We start from the raw sequence: 16,785 nt of genomic DNA, 5'->3' as shown, positions 1-16,785 counted from the left end.
TGGTTGTTAAACATGCTAGACAATTGGGCAACTACGAATAAAAAAATCAATGACCCACACACTTTACTTTACTTTATCTGTACTGATTTGTATCTGGGGCTGGTTTTCTATAATTATTTAATGATGATTAATTATTCAATAATGGTATTGAATGCTCATTTATTTTATTTAATTGTCTCTTTTAGTATGACAGTATGTCCTGGATTAATATATGTGCTGTATATGCATCAAATGGCCAGATTTTTCTTTATTGGGTCTAGTAAGGTGATAGTACTACACTTGCCAAGCTTGTTGTCTCTGTGTTTTATGTCGTCATTGCCTTTATGACTTCTAGGAGTGAGCAGAGTCACAGTTCCATAGCCTGGAACATACATTAGCACTTGGTATAGTTTCTACAGAACAAGGCGGCTCCTCCTGTAACTGTTTTCTGGAGAGGAAATACAGGAAATTGTGTTTTTCTTTGTCAGAAGGAGGAATGTTTTCTTTTCAAATGCCAAAACCCAGGGTGACTGCACAACCTTGTAGCTGTTTTATTAGCAGTGTGTAATGGAACAGAACTGAAGGTTTCCTGCCGTGTGGGTTTCTGAATCGCGTTCAAGAAACACTTTGTTCGTATAATCTAATTTTCAAGTTGAATTACTTGCATATATTGCTATAAATAGCACTGTAAATAGCACCAGGCCTCTTCCTCTTTATATGTACATTATTTTCTTTAAACCAGGCACACATATATGCTTGTAGCAGACAAGGCTTCTGGTTTCTGTCTGTATTGTCTTCGGGTTTTGCATGATGGTTTTTAAATGGGTGAAAAGTTTATTTTTATTGCATTTGCATGTAAAAAGATAAAGCGACATAAAAATACCACAACCATCAATACATTGCAGTGTTTTTTTTCTTCGGGACAGAAGACATGATGTAAGGCATAGAATCCCTGTGGCGCTCATTTCGCATTGTGTTACAGAAAAATATGGAGTGCAGTTTTGACGTCACTGCAGCTGTGGAAAGATTTAAGAACACAATGAAAAAACTTTCTAAGTATCTAATTAAAGGCTGGCACTAGGCTATACATTAGTGGGTTTTTTCTATGCATGAATTTGTTTTGGATGATTTTTCTTACTTGCCTTGCTTTCATGACGACTTCCTGAGTTTCGCTTTCATGATGAGTTTCGGTTTTTCTGTCTAGCCTGACTTAATTGCATTAAGAAACACAGCTTAACTTTTGACCTTTGTATGTATTTTTCTAACAAAACTTATTATTTAGTCTGCCCTGTGTTTTCATTGTACTGGCTTTCTCTGAGGGGGTGTGCTGTTACCATGAATCAATTCTTTTTACATAGTTCTTAAAGCTATAATGATTCAACTGACCCAATAAATAATAACATCTCACTACATGCTGGCTCAGGAACCCTAAACCGAGCTTTGAAGGACCCAGGCGCTATAAAGTCTAGTGTTTTCCCACACAAGCTTGAGCTCAAATCTGTCATTAGTGTGAATGTCATTTGTTAGAGGAGGGAAAACAGACAGCTGTTGTGCATTGACTCACCACCAGTGTTAATTTGCTAACACACCAATTATCACCTGCCTTCCACGTTACTCCGCCTCACTCAAGTCTCTGTGCATCATTTTCCCCCTGACAAAATGACAACTTGGCGTGTATGATACGATGATAAAGATTTATTATGTTTTACCCAAGAAAAACCCTCTCACGCCAGTTCTCATGGTCTGCTTCAATCCATGTGCTTCAATTCATGTCCCATGTCTCCTAATCTCACTTCTAAATCTGTCTCTTCATTTGAAGGCTGAGGGCGAGACTGAGTTCTGATCACAAGAACTGATTAGACATGATCATTTTAAGGAAGGAAGCTTGAAAATAAGGCAGGGCTTATTAAAGCGAATTTCTTCAGAGTGGTTTCAAAGCTTTACATGGAATTGGATGTGACTTAATGAGTGAGCGTTAAGGAATAAACACAACAGGCTGTGCTGTGATAGGAGTGTAATCCACGATAGGGTGCTGTAATGCCAGTAGCGCCTAATCTATCCCGAATCCATTATTTTCCCATAATAGTACAACCCATTGTTCTATTATTTTATACACCACAGGCAATTTATACAATTCTATTTAATTTACTAAAGAACAACAGTCTTCCTATCTGTTTTGTTATTTCCTTTTAATCTTATATTATAATTATAATATTTAGCAGCTAAGTCTCTCTTGTCTATCGTCTGTCTCTTTTTATTTTTCTATGAAGATGCCAAAAAATGCATCTCATCATGTTTTTCCTGAAGACTTTTGCATGTCTAAAAACTTGTAGAACAACTTGCAGAAGCTTCCCAGCAATGATTATATGCTTTTTTGGTCAGTTACGGAAAATTAGTCAAAATCTTTTGACCAATCTAGTTTCAGAATCCAACAGCACTGTGATCTTTTCTTAATTAGGTTTTATTTCCTGCTTTTTTGGTTTGTTTGTTGGTCTGTTTTTTCTTCGAAATCATATCTGGGAGCGTTTTGTACATTGATTCACTTCTTCAGAAAGGTCAGCAGATCTGAATGAGAAATACAGAGCATGTCTTGGTTTGATTAGGCTAGATTTAGTGTGTGTGTGTGTGTGTGAGATAAAAGATCTCTCTGCCCCCTCACTGACTCCTGCATGGAAGAATGCTAGACTGTGAAAGGAAAGTTGATTAGATCAGACACAGGATTAGAAAAGACTGCATTTGCTACACTTGGTCTTGCTTGACCCTCTGCATGCATTGCTTCTATTCCTGTCTGTCTGAGATGACCATTCACTGACCTTTATTCTTAATATAGTGTTGTTGTCCCTGGGATTCCCAGTAGAACATATGTTTCTGATCTGGCAAACCAAAAATCTTCCATAGTCTGTGTAGTAGTGTATATACTTTACAGATTAATCCACAATAAAGACTAGACACATCTGGCAGAGGGGTTCAGGCAGATCAGAGTGGTTAGAGGAGGCTGAGTCTGGGGTATTGTTCTTAAGTCTAGTGTTTGATACAGCTGAATTTTCCTGACATCCTTCATGAAGAACTAGAGTCTGGATAGTGGACCATAGCGCATGTGAATGGCTCCATCTAGTGGCTAGAGATGATATGACTATTTTTATTTTTCGGTACTCGACAATGAGATGGACAGACAGACAGATGGGTAGATAGATAGACAGATTGAAAGTTTAACAGACAGACAGATTGATGTACAGACAGACAGACCGACAGACAGACAGGTGGGCAGAGAGATAGATAGATAGATAGATAGATAGATAGATAGATAGATAGATAGATAGATAGATAGATAGATAGATAGACAGATAGACAAATGGTCAGACAGCCAGACACAGATCCATAAACATATAACATATAGGCAGACAGATAGACAGATATATGGACAAAGATATATAAGCAAATAGATAGATAGATAGATAGATAGATAGATAGATAGATAGATAGATAGATAGATAGAGGTGCTTATAGATTTTAGCCTCAAAAGACATCTTTAAAATAATGGGTGTGAATTGTTTTTTTTTTTCAGCCTCTGTGCAAGCTCATGCTTCATTTTACTTCACTTATATCATTCCTTTATTCATATAATCAATATAACTATGAGGAAATCGGGGGAAAAAATCAAAGAATTCATATTTCCAACAAATAAATAAAGACAAATTCCAAGGTTGAAACAACATGCCAGTAAATCAGTTCTTGTCTGTCTGATCACAGTCATATATCTTGTAAAAAAATAAAACAGGTTTCACTTGGGAAGTATGTAAGAAAATCGATACTGAAAATATTTGTCAGTGTCTGTTCTGAAACTGTACACTGCAGTCGGGGAAATTGAAAAACCCCAATGGCAGTCCATCTGATATCTGTGTAGAGGCACATTTTTTCCCTTGGGTCATTTATTCATGTCAGTCATAAGACTGTGCTGGCTGAGTCTGAATCAATAAGACTGCACTGACATCTCTTCCACACTGTAAAGACAGCCACTAGGGGGCAGAAGAGGTCTTAGAACTATTCAGTGTCTCTTGATGTCAGCCACACTGCAGGCTTGATTTGACCATTCCATTTGAATAGCTAAGTACAGGTCTCATGTTCATCAGGTAAACAAAAGGCATTTTAAAGTTGAAAATCTCAGTTTAATTCAAAAGCTTATTCAAATGAGCGAATGCAATTGTAGCAGAGAAGAAGCTATACTGTTCTGTTGTTCAGCGTGTTAAAAAGTGCACCGTCCAGCAAAAAGTGAGAGACCTGCGAAAGCCTGTCTTGGATTACGTGTCGATCTTATAACAAAATGATTGACTGTCACCCAGTCCCTCATTAGTCGCAGTATCTCTGCTTTCAGCATCCTTGCTCTCTATATGCTCAGGCCTTTGGGTAATGGTAAGGGTGTGAGAATCGTGCCCTGTGCGTATGTGCGTTCGTTAAAGTGGGTGAGGGTGTGAGTGTGTGGCAAGTAACAGAATCCCAACGTGATGTGCTGCCACACTTTAACGAGGTAAATATAGCAGGATCTCACTGCCCTACTCGATCAGAGAGAGAAAGATATTCAACCCTAATATTAATCGCCTCTCCATACCACCACACATAGCCCAAATGGCAGGATATATCACATTGCAAACGGCTCAGAAGATAATAGGAAGCTCTCTGTGTTGGATATGTAGCATCTGTCGCCTCTACTGTATTTCAGGCGTGATTTTCCATCCCACTCGGAATTCTACAGAAATCATGCACTGGTGCGTTGGCTTGGACACACCTGTACCGCACTAATTAGCTCGGAGCAGTGCTGATCCTAGAATAGTATCTTTTTTACTCCCATGTCGGAGTGGGAAATGAGGCCACGCGGCATCGGTGCATCAGTCTAGCCAGTAGGTCAAGGCTTACGAGCACACCCTCGCTGGACGGATTGATTGGCGAGCTTTAAACCAAAACTATGTTGATGATGGCGCTGTAAGTCTATTATTATCAGGCCTGGCAGAATTACCATGCCTTTTATGGCCCCATTAAATGTGTTGAGTCTTACAGTCATACATCAAGGTGACACAAGTGAAGGATCATACTTTCCACATACGGTAGCTTGAAGATAGCCCGACTCGCTGTCTGTGTGTAGATTTGCTTATCTTTTAGAGCATTAACGACTGGAAGTTACGAGAGTTATAATACAAGCGCGTATATTAATACCGAAGCCTGCTGTCATCCTGTCTCCTTTCCAGAGATGTTAAAGCATATTTACTGCCTTATTAAGTAAGAATCTGTAAACAACAACATCTGTGTTCACTTTCGTCATCACGCAAATAAAGATTCAAACGTCCCGATTGCTTTTATTCTCTCAGGTAATTAATCAAGGCAGTGCAATATTCTCACTGTGTTTGATCACGTTACCGATTGTTCTAGTAGTCTGAGCTCATGTGGTGTATTTATTGCTATAAATATCATATGTCGCTAGAGGAAATCCTAGCAGCTGTTTTAATGTCCACGTTAGCTTAACTGCTCGATATGTTAATGTTAAGCGTGTTATCGGGTAACATGATCGGAAAGTCACTTATGAAATCATTTTAAAGCCAGCTTTCACTTACACTGAGAGAGAGATCAGTAATCAGTTTTTTTTTATCGATGTGAAGTATTTATTCTTCTTCAGCATCTGCACATCCAAAGAAACACAGCAAATCTTTTCAAGACTTTTATATAATCCTCAAGTGCAAGTGTTATCTTCAACCACTAAAATTCTGTGTAAAGTTATCCCAACTGAGGAAAAAACATCTCACACTGAAAGCCAACAGTGTCCTGACTAATTTTATATCAGACTTAAAGTAATTCCTTTATTTAAACTAATTACAAATGTCTGATAAGTCGATTTCCATTCTGCCAGCAGGATGAAGAGGCAGTGTACTGGTAAAAAAGGGTTCATGTAACTTCTTGCTGTCTTTTGTTGGTGCTTACATCTAAAGGCTATACACTCTACCAGCATTTCTCTGGATATTGTCTACAGGCTCTCTAAAAAGTCATTCCTTCTAACATTGTAGCACAATAGACTTGTCAGTTTTAGCCTGAAGTGAGGATCAAGATTCAAATGTACATTTGTTCAACTGTTACCTTATCTGTTTTCTTTCTATTCTTTCACGTCCACAGGTCGGTACTTTCTCTCACTGCTGTGTACGAGGCTGGTTGTTGTTTTAATACGTTCATGCTTGGCCAGAGGCAAATGTCTGACTGTGTGTAGATTTGTATTAATTAAGGACACCTTACTGAATCCAAATGCACTGCATTCGTGTACTATGAGAATTATATTTAAAGCTCTGGTTGCGTCTCATGCCTTGAAGCAATGATGACGAAAACCTATAAAGCTGGCAAGTTGTTGCTGTGGAAATTTGTCACAGATGATGACTGAGAGCAATCTAATTTTGTACAAACTCATCTGAAGCTTGATGGGATTCAGTGCTGCAGATGGGACCATGGCATTCTATACACTATTGGTAATTTGTGCACCTTTTATACTTTTGGGCAGGATGTAGCAACTATTCAGCGCATGAACACATAACATAGGTACATTAAATAAACGTTAATGTTATATTTAATTTAAATGTTATGTTAGTGGTCATATTTGACCAAGAGCTGCCTGTGTGCTGTTGAAGGAAAAAACCGTGATTGATCTGAGAGAGTAGTCACCTGGGTTTAGACAATGAGGTTGCCTTGATTCCTGTTCCTGATTAACAGCTCTGGGACTGGGGATAAAACACGGAACAAGGCCATCAGCAGAATGAAACATTTGGGTGCGAGAAACGCAACACACATCCCGGCTCCAATTTACCGGCCACTGATTTTATGTGTCTTCTTTATTAAATTCAATTAAAGGTAAAGCAATGGAGGACATTAATTAAGCTTGTGCAGCGTTCACATACGCAGAGAGAGGTGTAATCAGTTTTTTTAATCTTTGTAAAGGATTCTTCTTCAGCACCTTCACACCCACAGAAAGCACAAAAGAAACACAGCAAATCTTTTAAAGACTTCCAGAGCTGCACTTTGTTTAGGGAAGTTTTACATTATTTAATTCATTATCTGTTCTATCACAGGAATGGTAATTGTGTATACTGCATATAATGTAAATCTAGCAATAAGCATTAAACATATCAACATTAAATATATTTTGATCTGGTGAAGGAGACTCAAGCCTCAGAGGACAGTCTTAAGATCAGATGACTTCTGGTTTCTCAGTAACATGACTAGCTGCATTTTTTATTGATATCAAGAGAGAGATAAAAACGTAGGCTGATGAGGGAATGACTGTTCATAACGGCTTTAATGTAAGCGATGACTGGAGCTAGCTTGTCTTGTGAGTGTTCCAGAATATTAAACATTAACTAGAAACAGTTAAAGCATGATATGTTGTTAGTTAATAATTTAAAAATGCCTGTGTTATGAGTCGAATAAAACGTTTTAGGATGTTCAGTTATTGGAAAACAAATAACCATACTTTAGGGGTGGTAACATTATGCCCCAACACACACCTCACACGCTTTAACACACACTCCCTAATTTACACCACCAACTCTTGGACACTTATCCAGTCACCCAATGCTTTGCTTTACACAGATGTTAATATTGAGCATCATAAATAATAATAGACTTATATATTCCGTCAGCCATTACTACATTATATTGACTGATATTGTTTAATATTGTTGTATATTCAAAAATATGTATTTGCTGGTACAAATACATCCGGCAGACACCATTATCCAGAGGGACTTACACTGTGTCTTATTTTATATAATTGAGGGTAAAGGGCCCTGCTGTGGTAGCTTAATGGACCTGGGATTCAAACTCACCACCTTCAGAGAAGTAGTCCAACACCACTAAACTACCACATCTATACCCTAAGATTAAACGTATTTGCCTTTAATACAACTCTTACAAGGTTTCATTTATTTTAAAAGCTAGTGCTGTCTGATACGTTTACACAATGCTCAGTGTGTTGTGCTTCCACCTTCCAGTATCGACTCTTCCTCACTTTGTTTACTCACATTTTCACTCCTCACTTTCACCCCAACTTGGCCTTACAGCTCTTTTTTTTCCCAGCATAAATTTCTAATGATAGCAATGTTTTTGGCTGTTCTCCTGTGAATACACACACACAAGTCTGTGAGATGATTGTTTATATATTGTAGATATGCTCTGCAGTAGGTCTTTTTTTTTAGTTAGGTCAGTATTCAAACCTTTTTGCTTTTTGATATATTGTATAGTAGGAGGACATGGGTTGGCACCAGAGAAATCCCACATGCTGCCATTTGATGATCCTGCATGTAGAGCTGTCTGTATTTCATACAACATGCATGAGAGCCAAGATTTCTTGCTCTCTCAGCCTCAAAAAGACATTGCTAACATTACTCTATCTATCCGGAGGATATGGCGTGACACGCTGGCGTATTGCATGACGTTTGGTTGGCATGGCTCTAGCCTTTACATTCGGCCTGCAGCCAATTTGTGCTGCCTAGGCAAGCACAGTATTATGTATAATTCCCTGTAACATACTGTAGGTGTGTCCTTAGGATAATTTTATCTACAACTTTTCTACTCCTTAATGTTGGATCTAATTAACTTGCGGCTTGTTTAGTGGAGAGCTGTTTGAACTTTCTTTGCTAGCTTGATCTCTAGCTAATGCTGCTGGAGACTCTAGCTAAATGTTTAATGCTTGTAGCAGGATACATTTAAGAAATCATTTTTCCAGCATTGACCTAACTACTGCATGATTGACAAAATGCCAAAAACTAATCTTTTCAAGCTAGCTAGGATAGCAAAACATCTTTGAGACAGAAAAAGCAAGGGTCTGCCTGCGAGTGAGTTTTCTCTGTGAGAATGTCAGTGTAAGTGAATATATTTCAGTATAAAATGTTGAGTCATAGACAGCAGAACATTGATATCTGCAGATCAGTCTGTCTCCTGTGTTCCCATCGTTTGGCTCAGTTGTACGTTAACCCAGTCACTCTTCTTTCTTTCTGCCTGCTGTTCAATTCATGACACAAAGTCTAGACAGGTACACACATTCTCAGGCACAGTGCTTCCCAGCCTGAAACTTTATTGTTGTTTATTTTTTAATGCTTTTAACACCATGTCTAGGACATGCAGCACATATTCCTTTAACAGGCGGTGCTTCTGTGGGCAGCCGGTACATACAGTATATTAAATATACATCAAAATGCCACGTCTCTGTGTGCAGGCAAATCGAATGATAGCATGTATTTGTCTGTAAATTAAGCATGTATTTTGTGTGTGTTGTGGGTGTGGATGTGTGTGAAGGCATGTGTAGAGCACTTGGATGTGGAGCAGAGACCGGAGAGCGGGCTTTGTGAAGCAGCCGGTGATGGATGAGAGGATTGAAGGATCACGGCAGTGCATGCAGAAATTTGTTAAGCGTGTAACTGCTGTCAGGATGTTGCCTGAAGGGCTTTCGTCACTGTCACACATCCTAACAATTTGACACACATCACCAAAAACTTATAGCTCCAAATAATAATTAATTAAATCAAAACAAAAATTAAAAGAGTTTCCCATTTGGTCGAGATTATTAGAGGTGTGTATCAGGACTGGGATGCTAAAGGACACAGCAAAAAATTTGCACGAACAGGAGGCTTTTGCTTTCAAGCAGGCATGAGCGAGCAGACAGATATAGTGCACACAATTCAGAAATGAATTTCACTGTATTGTCATGCTTACGTGACAAATATAGGCTTTCTGTCATGGCTGACTCTGTGCTCTGACTCCAGATTCTTAACAAGACGTAGATGAAGAAAAACGCAGTTTCTCCTGCTTTTTTATATCCACTGATATTTATATTTAATGTTATGTCTAATAAAATTCTGTCATATTGAAGCAGTTGCAGTTATAAGTTATAAGAATTTATAACTTGCTGACGAAACAGCAGCTTGTCTTGTTATAGAGAAATCACAAAGACTTTTGGATTAGTACAAGTCTTTCAGTCTATCAGTTGTTACTATAGAAACAACAGCAGTGATAATAAAACACGCACTTTAACTTAAAACCTTTGATTTGTCTCAAAGCCAGGACTAGGGTTCAGGTTGTCATACAGGTCCTGTTTTATAAAATACATATAAAACACCTTTTTACCAGACAGATTATACCAGCAGTGTAGTATAAATGACAATAAAAACACTGTCTTTGTTATTCAGGTGAGATGTTTAACTTTAAAGTGAGATTTCAACTGAACTTAAGTATATTTTCAGTAGGTTTTTTTTGTCACATATACATTACAGCACAGTAAAATTCTTTCTTCTCATATCCCAACTTTGGAAGTTGGGGTCAGAGCACAGGGTCACCTATGATACATCACACCTGGAGCAGTGAGGGTTAATGACCTTGCTGAAAGGCCTAACCGGTTGGTGGTGCTGGGGCTTGAACCCCGAACAACAACCTAGAACCTTAACCATTTGAGCCACCACTACCCTGTATAACTAGCTGGTTAAAATTTTCTAGTTAAAGGCAGTTATGTGAAAGTTAGAGCAGCATTTATTAAGTTTAAGTTTTCTCTTTAATAGAACAGATTTAAGATTTAGGTCTGCCCCAGATTTAGGCGACATTATTTACCAGCATCCTCTGCTACCTTGGATATTGTACACAAAACTACCCATTGTTTTATTACTCCAGACATATTTCACGTTTACTTTTAAATCATGTAAAGAAATCTGGGTTGGTCATCCATCTTTGAGTAAAAGGAAACACACTGAGTGTGTGTGTGTGTGTGTGTGTTTTCATAAAGTTCTTTTTGTTAGACCTCCAACCTACCTGTGCTACTTTTACTGGTCTTTGTATAGGCACTAGTTGAGAGGGGGCACCACTGGCTTCCAGGCATGCTGCTTCTAACACCAAAGGGTGGTTTTTCAGTGGAGCTCTCTGAAGTTCAGCCTCTTGTTCTGGTGCATTTTAGTGTAATCCTGCTGTGGAACCTTTTTCTCTCCAAAAGAGAGAGTCTAACACATCCATTGTGCCATAGAGTTGGGTCATGCTGCAGGAGGCCGGGATGAAAGCTCAGCTTGGCATAAATTTCAGTCCTTTATCTGAACAATGGCAAACACATCAATCTCACTTTTGTTTTAAATCTGCTGAGTGTGTTTAGTTCTGTACCATTTTCCACACTTGGGTTTTTTGGTTGCAGCATCACTGCAGGAAGTCCCCATCTAGTTGACACACACTTTGGTCACTAGGATGCGTAAAGGACAAACAGTGGCTGAGTGCCAGGCATCAAGTGTATCACGTGTGTGTGTGTAAGGCGCCTGATTCATCATCATGACAGTCGACAGAGAGACGACGGCATGTGAGCGAATGTGGAGCCGGAGGCCTTGTGGCGCTGCAACGGTGCTAAATATTATGACGCGTTGCTTGGAAAAGGCTGGCTCAGTCCATATCAGCGTTAATAGGGAGCGTTTAAATAGGAGATGTGATACATGGCATTAATAGTCCCTGTTTGCAGTCCTTGCCACGTTTCCATACGCCCTCCCTCCCTCCAAGGCTGGTTGGGGCATGGAAATAGAAACTGCATGCCTCAGGCCTGGCGTCCCCCATGGCCATGGGATCAGAGTGTGGTGTGGAAGATTAAACTGGCAAGAAGGAGGTGAGGAAATAGTTATACAGGTAGATATGCAGCTGATGCTATTCTACTATCCAAATACCCTGAATTTTGCCAGTTGCAAGGATACGATTGCACAAATATTTACACTCACAGATGGACTGTATACTGTATACTGTACTTAATAAAGGTATACCAGTGACCCAGAGGGATTCTCCAGTATTACAGACTCTGCTGTCATTCATTCATCGATTTACAGTTACTGCTTTATCATTGACAGGGTCATGGTGTCCCAGAAACATTGTGCGTGAGCTGGGCATACACCCTGGATTGGATGCCAGTCCACTGCAAGACACCATACTCACACATTCACACATATCAGCACTTTAGAGTAGCCAGTCCATCTACCAACATATTTTTTGGGAGGTGAGAGGAAACCAGAGATCATGGAGGAAATCCACACAGACATGAGTGGAAACTCCACACAAAGAGTAACTGGAGCTCAGGAGTGAACTGGAGGAGCAGAGTGATTTCAGTCTTCATTAATTAGAAATATTTAATCACTTCTTTATTGTAACTGACCCCTTTTTAATGTAGTATTAACAGCTACATTTGAACAAGGATTCAGTTATCTTGAAATATTCAGGACAAATCGGCATACTTCATGTTGTCAAGATGAGCACATGAAAAGCAGCAGGGTTCTACTCTCTGTGGTTTGTTAAAGACTATATATATCAAAAGCAATCCAGTTTTTAATGAAATATTGACGGATAAAAGAGGCTCTCTTATGTAAGCTATAATGACTAACTGCTTCACTGATTGAATCAACTAAAACATACAAAATTATTGCAATAGTTTGTCATTAAATTTACTTTTTTAAGCTTGTACTCTGGTATACAGAAAACCGTGATTGTCTCATTTTTAACCTTTTTTCCTTTCACTTTTTCTTTTCATTTCATGCTGGGGCACCGTAGTGGGCACTGCCAGTGACTTTGATCATCCTGAAGCTGTCAGTCCTTGGAACATGATCAAATGTCAGGCCTACTTCTAATAAAGCTCTCAGAACTAGAGGGGGCAGACATCTTTGCTGATTGGCACTGCGGTCATAATAAGAAAGAGAGAGAGAGAGAGAGAGAGAGATAGAAAGAGAGAGAGAGTAGACAGGTAAAAGGAGAGCTGTTCCTAACTGAATCAGTAAATTGCAGTTAAATGTATGTATAACATATGTATATATAAAAACTATTATATGTATAAATAATGACTGTTATATGTACTATTATACTAGTGAGTATGCTCAAAGTTGTACATAGTGTGCCCATGTTTGTATGTACTCTATATAGCCAAAAGTATGTGGATGCCTGACCCACGCATCATTACATGAGCCTTCCCCAAACTGTTGCGACCATGCTGGAAGCAGACAGTTTGTCTAGAATATCTTTATATGCTGTATCATTAAGATATCCTTTCTCTGCAATTAAGGGGTCCAAACCTGTTCCAGCATGAAAGTGCAAGTGTCCATAAAGACATGGTTTGGTATTGAAGAACTTGTTTGGCTTGCACAGAGCCATGGCCTAAACCCCACTAAAATATCAGATGAATTGGAATGCCTCCTCATCTGACACTCACCAATGGTTTGTGACTGAATGAGCACAAATACCCACTCCAAAAATCTAGTAGAAGGCCTTCCCAAAGGAGGGGAGGTTATTCAAAGGAGGACAAAATCTGGAATGGGATGTTCAAAGCAAATGTGAGTGTGATGGTCAGGTGTCCAAATGATTTTGGCCATATAGCCTATGTTGAGAGACATTGGAACAAGATGATGTGATGGCACAACATCCAAGTAGGCCATAAATCAGCTAGCCCAATTAGCCATAAATATGCAGTTCATCATGAACCTTTTAAATCCCTTTCTCAAATCCCACTTGTAACAGCAACCTCCATTTTATCTCCCTACACCAACCCCAACCCCCCCCCCCCCCCCCCACCACCACCCTTCTGCTTCTCCTCTTTAGCCCTTTTTTCCCATCAGGCGTTTTCCCATTATGGCAAAGAGAGTGTGTTGGACTCCTACATGCGGCTACCTGAGGAGAAGCTATTAATGTTTGTGCCTGCTGAGATTTTCACAATCCATCTCTCAGCTCAAACACGGCCAGGCCACAGCCTCCCAGTGCCGCTAACAAATCCAAGTGGAGCTGTGATCTGGGGTGGACGCGTAATTCATCCTGGAAACGCTTTTCCCTGAAGAGCGTACTGCACCAGGAAGCTCAGCGGCTCCAGTGTGACTCTCTGATGAGGGTGAGGGAGTTACTTTTAGATACTTTTATTGTGTACAGCATATCTGTCTGTCATAAAATAGAGTGTGTGCACTGTGTACACAATGTAGTTGAATGTGTGACCAGAAGTTCTAGAGCTCTATATTATATTAAAACAACCTTTACCCAAGCTGCACAAATATCTTATAGGTTGGACTAATTCAAGAACAAACTACCCAAGGATCATTATTTAATATAATTATTTTCCAGGTACATTTACAGTATGTCCACTCTATACTGTATATTGTCTTCACACCGAATATGAGCCAGCTCACGTGTGAATCAAGAATGATTGACGATTGCACACGTATTAACTTTAATATCAAGCCCCAGACCCTCTTCCATCTCATATTAGTAAAGCTTTGCCCAGTGATCTGATAATAACTCCATAATTATAAAGGTACTCTTTGTAGCTAACATCAGTTATCTTTAATTATTGTAGATACCAGTGGTTAAAAACTGCACTTTCTTTCTTTTCATCTGAAAGGAAAAAATGAAGGCAATTTTGATACAAAGGTAAAAAAAAAAAGACCTACAGCAAGCTGTCAAATTGAACACCTTACCAGTAATGTTAACGGTAAGGATAATCACACAGTGGTTTAAAATGCTGTTTGTTTGTTTTGCTCTCCTGCACTTGACATTTTGAGCAGCAAATCAACAGTGGAAATGTTAACTGTGTGGAACCATTTCACGGTTTATACAAGACATTTGAAAACTAATTTGAAACATTTACTGTGTTATGTTTGCTTTACTGTTCAGTGTATTTGCAATTCCTAAAAGCGCTAGTGCTCTTCGGGGTTGTCAAGTCTGCTGTTAAAAAGTGTCTTATTTTCATGGGGTTCTTTTTTATTTTATTTAATTTTATAACCCAGTTAATAACAGGCAAATGAAATGATTTGGATTTTATATATATATATATATATGTGTGTGTGTATACGCTGTAGAGGTTTGAGTATTGAGGCAAAAGTTCTCTTAAAACTGGTAAGAAGGCCTCCTGGGTGAAAAGTCAGAACACATCTGCTGTAAGGAGACAAGCGAACCCAAACCGGCAAAGTTCCTTTAATTAAGAACTTATTTTAGTCCCATTAGGATCTGAGAGCGACTACTTTATATAATGAAGGTTTTATTAAAATACATAAGTTGCTATTGTGTATTTCATTACTTTTTTGTCCTGTGACATTAATAGTGATGAAATTGTTTCAGACAATTTCACATGCACAGAAAGTTTTGATTGGCAGAGGATATGAAAGTTTATGTTCATGAAACTCACTAGTTGCAATGGAGACAAACCTTAAGATAAATTTGTTCATGTACATGCTCTGTGTCATGTCAGCCAACAAAACAAGCATTAATGTCAGTCAATAAGATCTGAAAATATGTCCAATCTGTCAGATTCTGTAAGATTCAATGTTTTGCAATGAATCTTGCCCTTAGTATCAGTCTGAAAATTACTATGAAAGGTACTATAGTCAGTGTTAGCATGGATCCTAATCATTATAGTTACATTAAATTTAGGCATTTATTATTACTTTTAGGGATGTTCTGCTTATTTCATAGCTTGCATGTTATATCTTGGAGAAGAGCTGTTCTGTTTTAATTCTGAACTGAGTAAAGAACAATGCACACTGTGTGTCAGCTGTGTGAATTGGTTGGCCTACTACACAATACAACCTACTGCCAAGAGTCTGTCATGATCTTAAGATGCTGTTAGAATAGGCGCAACCTAGTTGGCTGCAAGATAAAACATTTGGTAATTGCAACACATGGCATTGTGATTAATGTGTACCCAATTTCTTGCTTAACCATCAACTTTTTAGCCTATTAGATTAAAATTTCATAAGTATGATCTGCAACTGAGCATACAGTATATGAAAAATTTAGCCGTTTTGGCGTTGACCCTCTTAAAATCATCGAATTATCAGACTGAGCCTTATTAGATCTCCATATGTAAATGGATGGTTGATGATCTCAGTCCACAGAAGGTCATATCATGCTTGGTCGGTGATGTCATGCCCGAGTGTGAGATCAGGAGGGTTTGCAGTTGCCGACATCTCATCCTCTAGCTATCTCTCACTCGCACCCTGTGCACACGGTGCCTTGCCATCTATCCGGACTAAGAGGGGGTCAGACAGCACTCCAGTCCACCCCCACCTGCTGTCACACATGCCATGGGTCAGCACTAAACATTTTTTGGCTAAGCGCAGGAATCTTGGCTGAGCTGGCTTCACAGATGCCATCAATTGCATGGTGGATCAGGAAGGAAATTCCTTGTAAGAGCAGACGAATTGTTTTGCACTGGTCAGTGCCTTGTGTGTGTGTGTGTGTGTGTGTTGGATAGATGATTAGAACAGAGATAGGAGAGCACAGGGTCATTTTCTTCTTGCATTTTGCAGTAGTAGAAGCAGTTCCAACTTCAGCTGATTTACTAAGATACCATATAATGAGTACTAATTTGTGTGCACACAGTCAGTGGGCGTCTTGAAGGTAATTTACAAAGAACAATTGTGTGAATAATGTCCCATGCAAAATAAGAAAATGTGCTGTTTGTTCTTACTAGCTGAGCTTTAATCGCTGCTTGAAACTGAGACCTCATTTATAGTTCTAGTATTTTCTGAAGTGTAATGCCTATGAGTCACACAGGAAAACTTTATAATACAATATAAAGTTGAAACAAGTGAGTATATAGATAATATAATAAATAAAATGGCTAGGTCATCTCTCACACAGCTGCCATGCCATCTTTTCAAACTGCTTTATCACAGGGCAGCTGAATACACTCAGATGAACAGGCTATCTGCCCTCTTCAGCATACATGCCCACAATTGGCTAGTGTTGCTCTGCTTGACAGAGTCATCACTCCCACTCAGAGAGCATAGATAACTTTGTCCT

At 39.0% G+C, this 16,785-nt stretch overlaps 1 protein-coding gene across 8 annotated transcripts in view; it reads left to right on the top strand.

The window, feature by feature from the left end:
• Nucleotides 1–16,785, top strand: part of tspan9a (tetraspanin 9a) — a 201,020-nt gene that overhangs the window by 24,213 nt on the left and 160,022 nt on the right. Inside the window, exon 3 of one of the 8 annotated variants that reach the window (XM_058387551.1) lies at nt 13,597–13,879. The exons of the other annotated variants lie outside the window; for them this stretch is intronic. The gene's annotated coding sequence lies outside the window, so the exon portion shown is untranslated. The remainder of the gene's footprint in view (nt 1–13,596; nt 13,880–16,785) is intronic. 8 annotated transcript variants of the gene reach the window in all.

This window comes from Hemibagrus wyckioides, linkage group LG04 (genome assembly GCF_019097595.1).
Source record: "Hemibagrus wyckioides isolate EC202008001 linkage group LG04, SWU_Hwy_1.0, whole genome shotgun sequence".
Classification (NCBI taxonomy): Eukaryota; Metazoa; Chordata; class Actinopteri; order Siluriformes; family Bagridae; genus Hemibagrus; species Hemibagrus wyckioides.
This window is presented reverse-complemented; position numbering and strand designations above follow the sequence as displayed.